Below are 17,770 nucleotides of genomic sequence, written 5' to 3' on the forward strand. Positions count from 1 at the left end.
ACAGTAAAGAAGCTGAAGACGCGAGTTAAAATAATAAAGACACCCCTTCAGGGAAAGCGATATAGGCTATGGGAAATATTGGGAAAAGTTCTTAAAGAAGATGACAGTAGTACAAGTTATGGTCTATAGGCCTACTTCTTGCGAAGCCATTTAAAAGTATGACAGCCAAAACAGGCAGCCTGCAGGAATAAATGTTATGGCACAGACAGCCATATCTACCGGTATAGGCTATAGGTTCGCGCATGCATAAAAGTTACCTTAGTTCGTTGTGTTTGTGACTTTAAACAGTGGATGTGCTTTAGTAAAGCTTTGTGCTTCATTCAGCATTATAAACCAGTTCTTACGCTAACGTTTTGACCAGCAATGTATCTCTCTTGCCTACCTTGCTCACATTTCTGTTTTCGAAAAGATGTATGTAAGATGTCCATGGCCTTCAAATCTTATCCTAGTGTTCTAATCCTTGGTGGTTGCGTGCGTGCTTGCGCTCTTATTCTCATTCTCTCTCCTGCGCAAATGTCCTGCATGCCTGCGTTCTACTGCATAAAGTTTCGCAAATAAATTAGTTTGATTTACAGAAATGGCCTATACTGTCACACTGCATGCAGGGTATAACCAAAAGCACACCTTTTGTAAATAAGCGGGTCGGATCGCGGGTCGGGTATAATTTTGTCCTAATTAATATTCGCGGTCCGAGTTGCGGTCGGGTTGATTAAAATATTGGGCGACCGCGGGCCGCTTGTGACCAAACCCGCGCAACACTGGTTCCTACAGACTTAGATACAGTTCTTACCACACCATGTTGTTGTGCATCATTCGGTGTAATTTTATTTATGAAGGCAGAATATCAAGTTGTGCAGCCATTTTTGTGCATGCGAACATTTGCTAAAAGAGAACTTTTGTTGGTCAGTCATGTGATTAGACAGATAAAAGTGAAACATCAAAAGTCAATTTATCTTGGAGGATTGACCAAAACTTACAGGGTTTGGAAAAACAATTGACCTGATTTCTCAGGTGTGGTCTGCGTCAATACATACTTGGAAGGAGGTATATGGCTGGCTGGCTGGCTGCCTGCCCAAAAATGTGGATGCTCATAAGCTCAGTTATCATGTGTGGCAGAGGGAAGCCTTTCGGGGCCTCACTGCAGCGCCTCAGCTGTCAGAAAGCACGCTGGCATCCTATCTAGTGGCCGGGAGGGTATTAAACATTGTGATTTCAGTGCAAGCCTGTCAATGAAAATGTGGTGGGTTTGATCTTCGCCTGGGGCAAAATACACCATACATGTTTTTTTCTCCCCTCTCCATCTATCCATTTTCTCTCCTTTTTCATTTTATTTTCATCACAGACGCTCATATGTTCGTGTGGGGTTTTGTATAGAGTCCAACACTGTCAGCAGTGTAATCAGGTCATATGCAGCCTTACTTTGCTCATACGTTTTCTCTGCTGCTCTCCTTTGGAAATCAAATTATTCAGAGAGCTGCTGTGCACTGGCATAGCTTAGCTGCTCAGTGTAGTCTATTCAGACTGATACTTTAGTCTTTTTGTACGGTAATGATACATTCAACATCCTGTGTTACCCCCTTACAAAATAAGCTCTTCATGAGAAACGTAGAATCAACCTACACACCCTGCAATCTTTGGTGGAATAGTTCAAAACGGCAACAATAGGTGTGCGAAAGGCATAGACAACAGAATTCAGTCCTTCTGTTTCTCACTTAGCTTCCTCCTCAGCTTTTTCTACTGATCACTACTCTCTCCAGCTCCTGCTGCTACCTGGCAGGGTGGCTGCTACCACTGTTCTGGCTGCTATGTTGTTGCTGACAAGCTATTTTGACTGGCCATGCCAGGCTCTCGTGGATTAGGTAGGGTTTGCACACTCGGGAACACACATACAGCAGCACCTGCTCGGTTTGGACCGGTGTTTTTTTTAAAAACGCATTAAAAGCTTTGAATGCCCAGTAGACTGATGAGCTAAATCCTGAATTAAACTGTAAGCTGGATGTTATGGGTGTACAGAAGTGGAGTAGGTTTACCAGCATGAAACACACACACACACACACACATACAAACACACACTGCTCTTGTTCACTTCGAGTTCATCAGCGCAGCGAGTCAAAAGGGTGTTTACAGTCTGTCAGGGGGACGGCTGACCCCTGTTGACTTCCATTATTTCCCAATGTGGCTTGTTTGCTGTTGGTGAACTTCTCCTCAGAATTGCTCCATCCACCTCATCCCGCAAATCCTTGATTGGATTCAGATCCGTCTGTCTGAAGCCACCCCGGCAGAATGCTGAATGTGCTGTCATGGTGCCCACCGCCAGACCTTGGAGCATTGTATCGCTGAAAGGACTGACAGATGGGTGCGCCGTTCGGCAGAGAAGGGATGCACCTGATCGTCAACAATGTGTGTGTGTGTGTGTGTTTGTGTGTGTGTGTTTGGCGGGCGCTGATGAACACTCACGATTCAAAGCTGGCTCGTTAATTTACCTCCTCCACATCTTTTTATTACACAAAAGGCACACATAGAAACACACACACACACACACACACTCACTAGCATACACACACACACACACATTCATACACACACACACACACACTCACTAGCATACACACACACATATATACACGCACACACACACACACTCACTCACTAGCATATACACACGCACACACACACACACACACACAATCTCACGCACTCACAACACACACACACACACACACAGAATAGCCATCTAGGTCATTCTTAGACCACACAAGCAGCATTGTGCTCCTTCCCACCACAACCTTTTTTAGTGCACCTGTGCACCTGTTTTTAGAGGTCTGCTCTGAAATGGTGATAACAGAGCAGGTTCTATGCCATGCTGGAGTCGCATTTGGCTGCTTTATGGAGCGCTGCATCATCGAGAATGCAGTGTGAATGCAGTGGATCTAATGATTAAAGCAAAGTAAAACTAATGGAAAGTGATCTCTTGGCAAGAATGCTGACGTACTGAACATCATATTTTTCAGTGAAATAGGGCCAAAACCTGTTTACTTATGTCATTCACGCAAACAGTCAGATGGATAGTTGATATGAAAAATGAAATATGCCGTGCACCCTGATTTGGAAGCAGGTTCGGGCTTACATCACCTGCCAGAGCTGTGAATCACAAACATTTTTAAAAACAGCATTAGCATCCAAGCATTAAGGGGGAGAAATATGAAATACCATTTCTTGAGGTGCCCAGGTGCCATACTGGATTAAGCCGCTTTTTAGCAGTGCAGAGAGGCACAAGCCATAGTTAATGGCACAGGTTGTCACCCCCAGCTGTGACCATTTTCACTGTCTCAGGCCTGCCCCAACTCCCCAGGACAGAAATTGGGCTTGTTGGATAAGACAACCCCCCACCTCGCTCTATTGGCTTTACTTTGCTGCCGGTTGAACGGCAGGCTCTTATACCATGAAAGGAGACATTTGCTCTCTCCATATCTGGTAAAACTATACTCTGCTAAATGCAGCAGCATCGACTTGGTGTTGTGTTGCTCTGTTACAAATGGGGAATTATTGTAAGCCTGTCCTTCCCCTGTGAACAAACAACATTCATTCACATACTGCAGGATGCGTGAATCTGAAACAAAGAAGATGGTGTAAGGCAAAATCCACTCTGAGAATGATTACATCTAGATGAATGGTCAATGACATTATTTGCCCAGGTGGCAAAAAAGTCACACCACAGCTTCCCAACTTGAACTGTTTGCATTATACAGACTGATTATTTCAGGCACCCAAGGCCTGATCACAATGCTGCTAAATGCATCTCCTGTGTCCTTTGATCATTTGACTCAGCCCTTCACCAGGGTCAGAGAGACTCAAGATGAGTGGTATTTCAAGCTTGTGTAATTGTACTGTATATTAATGTAAAATCTTCATGTTTGATCTCTAATTGATCCTTGTTATATGGGCAGCAGTCTAATCATGGTTTCATTACAATCTGAGATATGTGCCATAGTTTTATAGCTCAACTAGTCCAATGCGATCTCTACTGGGCCTTGATTAATGGTTGGTGTAGTGTTATCTTAGGGCCTCACAGGGATTGGTCACTGGCAAATGTATAGGAATGATTCTCTTCTCTGCCCTGCTCATCTACTCTTTCACACTCTTTATCTCTGTCTTCTCTTCTGCCTTTCTCTCACTCATTCATCCCAGGTTTGGTTTTGTGTTTACTAAGTTGACATCTGTAACATTTAAGCTACTGTGCATTGCAGATTTACAGTAAACTGTTTCTCCCATACATATAACTCGTGTTGACCGAGGATAATCAATATTGTTTTTTTATATGTAGGAACATATAACATTCGCACCAAGGGAAATGATTACAACTTTAGGAAATGCTTACAAATGATACAATAGAAATAGTAAATTAAAGAGTGCAGTGTTTTATATAAAGCACATCATCAGTGTGTTGTTGACTTGAAAGAGTAATTCAAATTGAGCATGAATGTATGATTTTGTAACAAGAATGACATTTTGAAAAAGGATTGTTAGGTGTGGATTTCAGAGATGTGAGTTGTTTATCTTCAAGTGCTATGTCTTCTTTGGCTTGTGTGCAGAGTTCTGACACAACGAGCCAAAAAGGATATAAGCATTAGATTCTCATAGATGTCTCTTTGGTAGATCAGGAGACCCGGATGTGATCTCATTATTGTTTCTTTTATGTATCACTTTATGTAATCACAGCTATTTCTCCTACTATTCTGTAAGAGAAACTGTTTGAGAGAACTTAGATCGATGAGGCACTTTTTGTAAAACTTTGTTGTCAATTTGTATCGCATCCCTAAACACCAATAGCCTAAAATGGCTTTTGGATTTGATTATGGAGCGTGTGTCAACCTAGCCAGGAAGCCTGCCTGAATTTACCACGCCCACAAAATTTGAGGATATCAAATACCTCAATCATTGTTTTCTGTTTGTCTTTTAAAGTTATTGCGCTGTCAATATGTTGTATAACAGGCACAATAGCAGAATATAAACATCTTGCATCTCCAGTTGCAGTGACTTTGTTACACACAAAATCAATTTAAGTGTGCATAGGTGTAGTGGATGACTGCTTCGCCGTGGCTTATCTGTCCATCATTGTACAAAGTCCATCCAAACAATATCCCCCGGACACATCAAATTCTCTTTCTCTTCTCTTTAAACTCTAACTTTATAGCTAATAAAGCATTTACTGCAGCAATTCTATCATTGCACTTCTTTTCTACTGACCGTTCTTATGGTAAAGTAAAAATGGACACATTCAACACTCAGCCAGAATAGTTTAAAGTAAAAGGATAAATAATTTTTAAAAATGATGGATTTCATATTGTTTATTATATGCAGGTGCCTAGTAGAACTGACACATTAAAGGTAATTCAATTAGCAAAGCGTGAGAAGAGAGACCTGCACGTTGTGTTCTTGGATTTGGCTAATGCTTTTGGGTCTGTGCCGCATAGTCTGTTGTGGGAGGCCTTTGATTATTTCAGAATCCCAGGTAGCATTAAAAGCCTAGTAAAAGCATACTTTCTGGATATTCAATTATGTTTTACTACAGCTGATTACACCACAGGGTGGCAACAACTTGAGATAGGAATCATGGCCGGATGTACCATCTCCCCACTTGCTTTTACAATGGCAATGGAGGTCATCATTAGGGCCTCAAAATGGGTAGTGGGTGGGGTGAAGTTGCAGGGTGGGCCATGCCTCCCCCCGATTAGGGCTTTCATGGACGACATGACAACCTTGACGTCAACCGTTCCATGCACCAACAGGTTGCTGCAGGCGCGTGGGAACCTATTTTGACCAGGGGTGCTGCTGAATAACAAAAATAATGGATGTCCGACGACCCCCCCCCCCTTCCCCCCCCCGACATGTTTCGGATTTTGACTGCTAAATAGCCTACGTCATTTTAGTGCGGTGTATGGGTGATAGCGAGAAGTTTTAGAAAAGTCCTGGGCAGCCACAAATTCCAATGTTCCGCGACAGCACTCCGAGTCCACTGCGCCTCCCTAATCCCACAGAAGCGCACTTGACATCGTTAGCCTATTTCAGTATAGCTAAGGAAAATTATTTTTCTGATCGTCAAAACCACACCAGAGATGTTAGGTAAGGGATAATGCCCGACGAGGTGTCCATTATCAGAAATAAATGAACGACGCGGAGGCGTGAACTGTCCGACGCAAAGCGGAGGACCGTTGCTTCTGCGAAGTCCATTTATTTCTGATAATGGACGCATCGAAGGGCATTATCCCGTTATACCATGGTCACTTACGAAATAAATAAATATGAAATCAATAATACTAAATGAGTTTTAGAGTTAAAATCGTTCGTTTTTTCAGCTGTTTTTGCAATGCTGTGGAATGTTGATAAGTCACAGCTGAGCGGACTAACTCAGGTGTTGTCAAGCAACGTCATAATAATTTTATAATTATAATAATAATAATTTATAATAATTTTTAAATGACACCCTTTTCAACCTAGACCATGGTATAAGCTTTAAATATAGGCTAATAATCAGGCTGCAATGATCTCGCAAATAATTTCTGAATAGCCTAAAGTGTGTCGTCTCCACAGCAAGTAGGCCTATGTGTCCTAATTTCTATCTTAGCGACTAGTATAGTGAAATGATTTCACTAGCTATACATTTATTAGTTTCTTTCAGCTTATCCATGCTTTTTTTGAATGTGTAAATCGCATAGAATATGTAGGTCTATATCAACCGTAGGCCTAGGCTACACACTTGATCGCTATCACATAGCTGAAACCATGCTACGGTTCTAACTGACTCACGTTCACGTTGATCTCTATAACTGTTAATTTTTAGTAGCCTATATTCGAACCTATCCATAACCCTTTTTTGCTATTTGGCTCATCATTTCACATACAAAAATATAAATAATGTCAGACAGCGAATTAGTAATTATTTAAAAATATATATAATCATTTTTAAAAATCTATCTCCTGCCAGCAGGGGGTGCAGCAGCACCCTCAGCACCCCCCTTCCCGCGCCCTTGGGTGTCTGGGTAAGTTAAATAGTAATCTGCAATGGGCCAGAATGAAGGTGAAACCAAGTAAGTCTAGGAGTCTCTCAATTGGAAGGTTACAGATAAGAAGTTTGCTATAAATAAGGAGGTGATTCCCACAGTTCTGGAGAAACCAGTGAAGAGCCTGGGAAGGTGGTATGATGCAAGCCTTAGTGATAAATCACAGGTTGAAGATTTGAGACAGGTCACTAGGCAAGGTATTGCAAAAATTGACAAGTCGGGGCTGCCAGGTAAGCTCAAGCTGTGGTGTTTGCAGTTTGGTTTATTTGCCTGGGCTAATGTGGCCATTGACAGTTTATGAAGTTCCTCTGTCAAAGGTAGAGAGGTTGGAAAAAATGATCAACTCCTTTGTCAGAAAATGGCTCGGAGTCCCACGCTGCTTAGGCAGTGTAGCCTTGTATGGGAAGGGTATTGTAGAGTTGCCAATATCTAGTCTGACAGAGGAATTTAAGTGTGCTAAGGCGGCTAGATTGGAATTGACTCTTACTCAGTCCAAGGACCCAGTGGTGAGGAAAGTTGCACCCACAGTTAATGCAGGGAGGAAGTGGAACCCAGAGCAGGCAGTTAAGCAAGCTCAATCAGCATTGAAGCATAGGGATATAATGGGCCATGTGCAGCACGGGCGGGGGGGTCTAGGGGTGGGTGCAAGTAAACCCTTGTGGAGTAAGGCTTCTGCAGGAGAAAAGAGGAAAATGGTAGTGGAGGAAGTGCATAGACAGGAGGAGGCTGTAAGATGTACTAAGGCAATGTCGCAGGCAAAACAAGGGCAGTAAGTCTCACCCAGGGGCGGTATACGTGGCATCATAACCAGGTATTGAAATGTGTGGCAGCGGCAATAGAGGATAAAAGGAGAGAAGTCAATTCATTAGCAGCTAGTAAAGGGGTAAGGCAAATTAACTTTGTACGTCAGGGGGATAAACCTTGTTCCGCGAAGGCCAGGTGTAAAACCAGCCAGTTGAAAAATAGGGCGGGCTGGGAAATGAAGGTTGATCTTGGCCAGCAGATGGCGGTACCTCCACATATAGTGAGTACTAAGCTACGACCCGACGTAATTCTATGGTCGGATTCAGAGAAGATAGTTTACTTCATTGAACTCACTGTTCCTTGGGAAGACAGAGTGGAAGTGGCCAATGAGTTGAAGAGAGCTAAATACACTGAAATAACAGAGGAGGCAGCTAAGCAAGGTTGGAGTGCACAATTAAGGCCTATTGAAATTGGTGCACGTGGGTTTGTGGCCAGATCTGCTATTGGCTTGCTGTCTGAATTGGGCATTTGTGGTCGAAGTCTAAGGCAGGTGGTTAGTAACATGTCTTTAGCAGCAGAACGGGCAAGCGAATGGTTGTGGGTAAGGAGAAATTACCCTTCCTGGGGCGCAAGCTAAGGTAAGCTAACTGGCTCATTAACCTTCCTGGGGCGCAAGCTAAGGTAAGCTAACTGGCTCATTTGTTTTGTGTTTGTGATGGACTGTGCCTAGGTTGATGGTACTTGGCTAAGGTTTTTTATGGTTTATGGTTCAGTCCGCATCAATGGGACGGACCAACCTAGCCAACTTAGACCATGCCTAGGTTGGTTAAGGGTATTTGGATGTTTGGTGTGGTACCATGGTGGCAGCATGGGGCGTAAGCTAACTGGCTAATTTTGACCGCCGCGCAGCGAAGCGGCGGTCATATAGGTTTAGTCAGATTTTTTTTTTTTTTCTTTTTTTTTTCTTTTTTTTTTCGCATGCCCAAATTTCCGTCAATGTGTCCCGGGACACTGAAAGACCGGGGTACACGAAACTTGGTGGGCATGTAACCCCACATGGATAGCATGGAACCATCGTTTTTCGTTTTGATCTGTAACCCCCCCGCTTGACTGGACCCCCGAAAGGAGGGTAGGGCAGACCCAGTTTTCTGTGAATATCTCGAAAACCGTGGGGTTTAGGAGGACCATTTTTTTTTGTATGTTGATCTCAAGGGGCCATGTCAACCCATTCCATAACCACTCATTTCATGTATAGCGCCACCTAGTTAAACACAAAAAAGTAAAAATGAGGTGTTGTAATTGAAGGTATCTGTGACCTAACATAGTCAAAACTGCACGAAATTGGAAGTGTATGATCATTATGACACCCTCTGTATGCACGCCAAGTTTTGTGGAATTCCGTTCATGGGGGGCCACACAATAAATTAATTTATGTTACTATACACCAACTGGCCTGTAGGTGGCCGGAGACAGTTTTCTGTGAATATCTTGAGAACCGTAGGGCCTAGGAGGTCCATCTTTTTTAAGTATGTTGGTCTTAAGGGGGCATGTCAACCCATCCCATTAACACTTATTTCATGTATAGCGCCACCTAGTTAAAAATTAAAAAGCAAAAAATTAGGTGTTTTCATCACAATATCTCTGGCTGACAAGGTCAAAACTGCACAAAATTAAAAGTGTAAGATCATTATGACACCCTCCGAATGCATGGCAAGTTTTGTGTACTTTCGTTCATGGGGGGCCTTACAATAAAATAATTTATGTGTACATTTAGTGACGTACACCAACAAGGATTCCCGGGACACTGAAAGACCGGGGTACACGAAACTTGGTGGGCATGTACCCCCACATGGATAGCATGGAACCGTCATTTTTCGTTTTGATCTGTAGCCCCCCCGCTGGACTGGACCCCCCGAAAGGAGGGTAGGGCAGACACAGTTCTCTGTGAATATCTTGAGAACTGTAGGGCCTAGGATGACCATTTTTTTTCCGTATGTTTGCCTCCAGGGGTCATGTTAACCCATTTCATGTGCACACATGTGCACAAACAGATACACACACACACACACATACATTCACAGTAATCATACGTATGACACATACTCACACAGTAGACATATGTACGCTTGCATGCACAGGCACATACGCAGGCACAAACACAAGCACGCACGCACGCATGCACACCCACACACACACACACACACACACACACACACACTCACACACACTCACACACACACACACATAACATAAACATAACACAAACAATCAAGAATTTCTCAGAATTATAAACAGGCAAGATGGAGGTGGGGTTGTATAAAATTAATTTTACATGTGAAATCTATGAACTAATCATGTTTTGGTACTTGTTGTCTAGCAGATACCAGTGAGAATTGAGTGTGGATAATGCAATTTAGTGAGACAGTTAGAATCATATAGGCCTTTCAGCGTGATTTCTTTTTGTGGAAAAAATGTGCTGGACTGGGCGGCGGTCATATTTTGTACCGCTCTGCGGTACATCTAGTTTGTTTTGTGTTTGTGGTGGGGCCTAAGCTAACTGGCTAAGCTAACTGGCTAATTTGTTTTGTGTTTGTGATGGGCTGTGCCTAGGTTGATGGTTGGTTGGCCAGGGTTTTTATGGTTTTGTGGTTCAGTCCACATCAACGGGACGGACCAACCTAGCCAACCTTGACCATGCCTGGGCTGGTTAAGAGTATTTTGGGTATTGGATATTTCAATGTGGTAATATGGTGGCAGCATGGAGGGGAGTGTCTCCAGGACGCTGGTTTCACTGTTAAGCCTTCATAAGGTGTCGTGGGCCTAACTTAACGAAACATCGGTGAATGAGGGTGCCCACTTGATAACCCCAATGACATGCCGCATACTATATACTGCTGTTGGGTATTGTGCTTGTGACCATTTGTTGGCGGATTTGTGGGTAGTGTGCTTTTTAAAGTTAAACTTGAGCAGGGGCTTCTGAATGTGTTTTTAACTTGGATTTTGGCGCAAGGGATTTTAACATCTAATCCTGTGTATTAATGTAATGTGGTTTCAGTAACGCTGATTTTGAAGCAGGTTTGCTGTTTATTGGTTAGTGTATGTGAGGAAGTTTTTTTGGATTTTGAAATGTAGACTTCATATTTAATTAACAAAATGTGGTTATAAAAAGAAAACTAAATGTTTGGCTATGGCTAATTGTGTGATGTAGGTTACTGTATTAAGTGTAAAATTAGTAAAATTGTATTACGTTTAGGCAAATGCTTGAATGTGCATGTACTTGAACAAAAACTGTAATTGTTAAAATATTGATACATGATCTCAGAAAAAAAATGTACTTTGATCTGCAGACTGTGTGATGCGCAACAAATCTTGGCTGCCCCCTGCCTTGTCAACGTTGTCTGATATTTTTTGACAGCTAATTTCGGGGGAGCGATTCTCCCCTGCTATGCAGGTTATGTTGTGCAATTACTGTGTGTGCAGCTACAACATGTTTCTCCCTGGCAACATTTTCTTTGCACACTCACAATTTTTACATTCATACTGCACATGAAAAGTAAACCCTGAGGTCTTTGGAGTGGTTTAGTAATGAATGTGTTTGGGCATTAGATATGCGATTTGTTTAATTAAGCTTAATCAGGAGGGTTTTTTCCCTCTATTTTTCGCATCTCTTGCTGACAGTAATTGCTGATGACTAAGGAAGTTCTGCATGGAAAGGGAAATGAATTAAAAGATAATGTTCACACTATCTGATTCTCGTGTGGCCCCTGAGCTCCTTTTTTTTTTTTTTTTGCTTCTAGAGAATCTTGGAAATGATGCTAAAGAAATACCCACAGTCTGAATCCAAGGAGATAAGAGTGGTTGGACTTCTTGAGTAAACAGCCTAACAGCCCCCCCCCCCCCCCACACACACACACACACACCTGCTACCGCAGCACAGGGCCTGGAGGAAGTGGCGCTGAAGAGTCCACCAGCCAGTGAGTGGATGGAGGAGCCAGAGGAGAGCCAGTGTGTCTGAAATTGTCGACAAACTCACACATCTGCTCATGCATATGCACCTGTGCCGTAAACATCGGGGGAGCAGGCATGACGCCGGCGAAGGCGAAGATGAAGAGACATTTTGCGCCGAGAGTGTTCGCTTGGCAATCAGATTTCCTTTGACATTTGAGTGGGGCTACCATACTGTGCACAATCTTGTGTAAACTGCGTCAAATGTCATCGCGACATAGGGGTGTAAAAAATAGGAATGTGCACGGCCATCAAAAAGAGATTTCAAGTTTTCTGTTTTCGATGCACAGTCCTCGCAAGGGCGCTGAGCCATTTCCATTTGAGCGTGTTCTCCCAACCCTGCACCCTCATTGTCTTTAAACTTTGATGAGTGCACTTGGCCATGTTGACGGTCTATCACCTTCCATGCAGTGAAGGGAATAACTTGTGAGGGGCGTCCTGGAGGAAGCCAAGGGCCCCATGACCAATAGGGGCCTACAGTCCTTAGGAAGCCAGCAAACCATAGATTATCTGCCTGCCAGCTAAGGATGGTGTTATTCACAGCTAGATGAGCTATGTCTCAAGAGTGCAGTTGTTGAATTGATTCGGTGGGTTGTTTGTTTTCCAAGATGAATCGTCTAATTAGGCATGAAGTGATTTGTGACTGCGTGTGACACACATTTATCATGTGTCCATAATGCTTTTCTACTCAAAAGCTGTATCATCTCACTCCATAATATGCTATAGTCCTTTCCTCAATTATTTGTCAGTTAGTTTATATATAATTAGGAAAAGTGTGGCATCATTCATAAAGACAACACTTTATTTTCCTCCTCAGATTAGGCTTTATGTTAGCAACTGTCATCTTGAAACTTTGTAATATTCCTGCCCCTTTATTGAATGGCGTTTCAAACTTGCAGACGGCGTCTCCTGTCCTTGAAAATGTCCCGTCACGTAACAAGTATGACTCTGCATAATGCAACAAAAAGCTCAAACAGGAGAACTGGCAGGAAGTCACCGTTCCTATTTGTGCCAGAATTTCCTGCTCGACTGAGCGTGACGCCTCCTGGCACTTTCAGGGGGAGAGACACTGGGCAGCTGCTGAGAATGCCACAGGAGCGCCCGTCATGCCACGCCACGCCACGCCACGCCACGCCACGCCGTCCCCCCTCGCCACTTCCCCTGGACCATGTCATTACAACGGGGAGCCGGGCAAGCGCCAAGGAGGGAGGCGGCAGCCGCACCTGTTGGCTCCGCCTCCGTGGAGAGTACACCTGGTGAAGCCACGGTGCCAATGACTCTCTCTCTATCTCTTTTTTTCTCTCTCTCTCTCTCTCTTTCTCTATCTCTCTCTCTCTCTATGGAACCAATCTGGTTTTACTTTGTGTGTGGACCTGGGCCAGACCGTCGCCGAAGCCGCCCCACACCTGGCTGCCGCTGGTGCATAGAGCCCCAGATTTTAAACAGGAAGTCAAATTCTTTGACAGCCTTTGTTTATACTGTTGCTTGTGATATCAAAATATGGACCCCTGTGAGAAAGCATCTGCTGTGCTGTTTTCCAGGAAATATCTCATCTGATTTTTTCTATGAACAACACAGATGTACTTTTTTCTATGAACAACACAGATGTACTTACTTACCCATAATTATAACCACTGTCGTCCAAAAATAAAACTTAAACAACATTCGAACACAAGGATGATTCGCTTTTCTGTTTGCCGCACAGAAGAGATCAGTGCATTTCTTTTTCACCAATCTAGTCGCTTTAATGGTTCCTTCGTTTCGCTTTTTCTTTGCAATACTTCTGAAAATAAAACGCCTCTCCCTTGGGGCAATCAAACATGCATGATATTTTTAGATAGTGGAGCAGAGGAAAAACAAGTAGGAACCCAAAACAACCTCCTGCATCCAAATGGGTCCGCCAATACCTTGGCTTACTCAACAGTAAGATCTCTGGACGCTGTGAATGTATGAGATATTTTGCATGTGTTGATTTGTGTTTGTGTGTGTGTGTGTGTGTGTGTGTGTGTGTGTATGTGTGTGTGTGTGATTCAGAGCGTTAGACTTGGGTAACAGACGTCTCCAGCTGTCTGGGTTTAGCCCACTCAGCTCTCTGCTTTGTGGTGGAACAGCTCCTGTTTGTTTACCTGAACACAACAGACCATCAATCACCCTAAACACCGGCATGCGGAAAAAGGTGTTGTCATCACTTAGCGGGAGATAGGAGGCTGCAGATGGATACTCATCAATATGTAATCAAAAGGGAAGTAAATACTGTCAATGTTCTCCCAGAACAATTCTTTGCATAAATATTTAAGTGTGGATGGGGGTAGGAAATGCTAGGGTGGAATGGGGTGTGCTGTGGGTTGAGGACTTGCATGACTGTGGCGCATGGCATGGAAGGGTAAATAGTTTGGATGGGTGGACAGGGAGGCAAATCAGAATATATTCAAATCTGGGGCAACTAGCCTGCATATAAAACAAGACACCGTTTCTGAGCAGCACTAATTTATCTTAATGAGTTTGGAATACGAGTTACAATAGCTGAGGCTGTGTTGATGAGAGGTGTGTGTGTGTGTGTGTGTGTATGTGTGTGTGTGTGTGTGTGTGTGTGTGTGTGTGTGTGTGTGTGTGTGAATGAAAGTCTGATTCGGTGTTGTTGTTTCAGTGTTGTTCTATTTTAATTTTAGTGGGTGTGTAGTCAGCTTCTACTTTGGCGTGTGATTAGCAAATGCCTTGTTTATGAACAAAAACAATTGTTACATAAATTAAGCATTTTACAACATAATGTGAGTAAAATAAGGAAAGAAATATTTGCTCAAAACATATATTTACAATACCAACACTAATTATTAGTGTTTTTCGTGCTAATCAACTATCTTGGGTTTGCATGTAACAAATATAATGTCATTATATCTGTAATAACTTTAATTGGAAGGTTTCAAGGTTAGTTGCAGTTATTGTTTGCAGATTCATGCTTTCTATTCAATGTGAAATGAACTGTTCTGTGGGTTGATCATTATTTTTTCTTCTACTTTATTTTTCCCTGACATGTCCCCCCCCCCCCTTATATTCTTACATCATTATTCCTAAATTGATGAGGCCAAACATTGCTCTTAAGAATTAATTAGTGGATAAGTTTTCAGTAACTATGTGAAACACCATGCACAGTATAAGATGACTCCAGATTGAATGATAGACTAAGATTCTTCACTATATGTAACTGAGGTCGTAATTCGTCCGCCGTTCACGGCCCTCGATCCCGCCACCTCAACACACACCGGCATGGGAGTCGAGCGCTCTAACCACTGAGCTAAAACTAGCATGCTAGCTCAGTTCGCCTCGGTTACATATAATGCATAAGGATATGGGCAGATATGAACTTCATCTGACAAACAGAAAAGCTGACTCCTGTTTCAGATACCTTAAACGTTGTGTTTACATTACTGTAACTTTAAAGCATAATTAGTTATTTTAGGCCATACAGTAGTCCAAAACTACAGCAAACAAACAAAGATCAACCTTGGATCAAATCTGAGGCATGGATTTTATTCATCTTAAATTATTTATTAAAGAGTTTACCATCTCACCATAGCCACCATCCTTGGCAAAAGCAGATGGATCAATTATGTTGTTCAAAACCTTTCAAGGGTATATGTATTATTCACCAAAGACCCAATTTTCACGAGGCTTGCCCCGGTGTAGGCATGGAGTTCGCCGCATGTACAGCTCATCTCTAGTCAGATCACTCTAGCCGTGCTTTGCTGCAAATCCCATCACATCCACATAATCAAAGGCCTTTTTCTTTTTTTTGCATAGCTGGGGGATATGTACACACACACACACACACACACACACACACACACACACACACACACACACACACACAAATCAGGCAAGGTGAGGGCAGTGAAGCATGTTTCTCCTCTGTGAAGGGAATATTCATGACGGAGATGATTTTTCTCTCCCCCTGGTTGCTGTGGGAGCTCCAGTGGTGCTGGAGGTGGGAGTATTGATTGTCTTGCCAGCCTTCCCCAGGTATGGATCTATTGGGGAGTTGTGTCCTGGAGGAGAGAGGTAGAGGGGCTGGCGTACAGGTGAACTGCCTCTATTGACACACTTATCGATCGCTACTGTATATGTGAATGGATTCCTTTCCCTGACCGATGGCCTGGCCCAGGCAATGCTTTGCAGTTTTTTTTTTTTGCAAACTTGGAATTTTTGAAGATCAAACACATGTGTCAGAGATATTTTCACTTTAATCTAAAAGCATTAGGTGTTTTTTTTTTATCATAGCATGAGCAAAGCCTTTCTTCCAGTGATTTTGCAAAGGCCATTTCATTTTCTGTTCCTAATTTTTTGCCATGCTTTATTAAGAAGGATCAGTAGGGATGTGTAGTCATCTCACAAGTGTACTTTATTATCCATCCTAAAAAATGTAAAAAGGCCTCCAATTAATTATCAATCTATTAATCTCCAGCAAATATTAATTATGCAGGATTCTAACAGCCAGAAAGCTCATTCTAACTTTGACACTTTTTATAGTCCAGGGACAAAAAACAAGAGCTGGAGGAAGAGAGAGAGAGAGAGAGAGAGAGAGAGAGAGAGAGAGAGAGAGAGAGAGAGAGAGAGAGAGGTGGATCACAATTGAATTCAGGTATGATGTTTTTGTCTGGGTTCAATTGGAAGAGAACATGCCGTGGAATAACCTGGCACTGTTTAGGATCAAATTAGATGTCAGGGATCGCTCGCTTGCGCCGAAATAGGCTACTCCAGCACACACACACACATAATTCCTGGGGAAAAGTGAGATGGCGCTCACTCGGCTTTGGTGGTGGAGTGGCCGCCGTCTGAGAAGGTTAACGGCGAGCAATAATAAAAAAAAAAAACGCCAGCTGGAGAGGATGGAGAAGAAAGCTAATGAGAGCCGATAAGATTCATTCCGGACATCAATTTCAAGGATGGAGGAGCGAGCGCTATGGAGATGTGGACTGAGAGACCACCAAGATGTGGGGGATGAGACGGCGGTGTGTTTGTGTGTGTGTCTCTCTCTCTGTGTGTGTGTGTGTCTGTCTCTCTGTCTGTGTGTGTGTGTGTGTGTTAGGGGTGTGCTAGAGGCAGCCCCTAATGAGGAGCATTAGGTGGAGATAAAGTCAGGGATATCCTTGGATCTGCCAGAGGTGAAGTGCAATTTTCAAAAGGTTTTGGCCCTTTTTTCTGTCCCTGTTCAGCACACTCTGTTCACTGGGTACAGGCCAAGGTCCAAGGCTTGTGAATCACTTATGGGGCTCCCCCCTCGAGCAACCCTAGCCTAGTCTTCTAGCCTGGCCTGTATGAGTGGGTTATAAAGACACCACTCATAGGCAGCTGAACCTTACACAGTGGTTTAAATAATAAAACTAGAGGAGACCGTAAAAGCCTCAAGACACTGCATGTTCTTGACATTGTACGGCTGGTTTTCTGTGACGTGTTCTCGTTCTTTCGCGTTCTTTTTTCATCTCCCTTTTTACGCTGCCTTGCTCCTTTAGCACCGCTGTCCATTATGTACATTGAGCAAGACAGGGCTCAGGGGTGCCGGCGTTTGCTGTCTTGGGGGATTTTCTACCAAACACAATTACAAGAGTTCTGATTACTAAGCGTGTGCCGCAAAACTGAATGGTTAACTTCTGACCCTGCAATACGGTGGAGAGAATAGGTCTCAGGGAGGTGGTTTGAAAGGTGTGAGGGAGAAAGAGAGAGAGAGTTAGACAAGGGAGAGAGATAGAGAGAGAGCAAGGGAGAGATATAGAGAGAGAAAAAGAGAGAGAGATGGAGAGGAAGAGAGAGAGAGAGAGAAAGCCATGGGGCACCACCACTGCTACTCAGTGCAACTGTGTCAGCAGGGGCAGTTGAATCAAACACTGCTAACGTATAGCAATTTCGCCAAGACCGAAAGCAAAAATCATTACGCATGTTCATGCTAGGCAAAAGCAATGACTTCC

Source organism: Alosa pseudoharengus, unplaced genomic scaffold, assembly GCF_046254945.1.
Source record: "Alosa pseudoharengus isolate Yale_2024_CS ecotype anadromous, Long Island Sound unplaced genomic scaffold, YU_APseudo_1.1 YU_APseudo_1.1_scf_13, whole genome shotgun sequence".
NCBI classification, from domain to species: Eukaryota; Metazoa; Chordata; class Actinopteri; order Clupeiformes; family Clupeidae; genus Alosa; species Alosa pseudoharengus.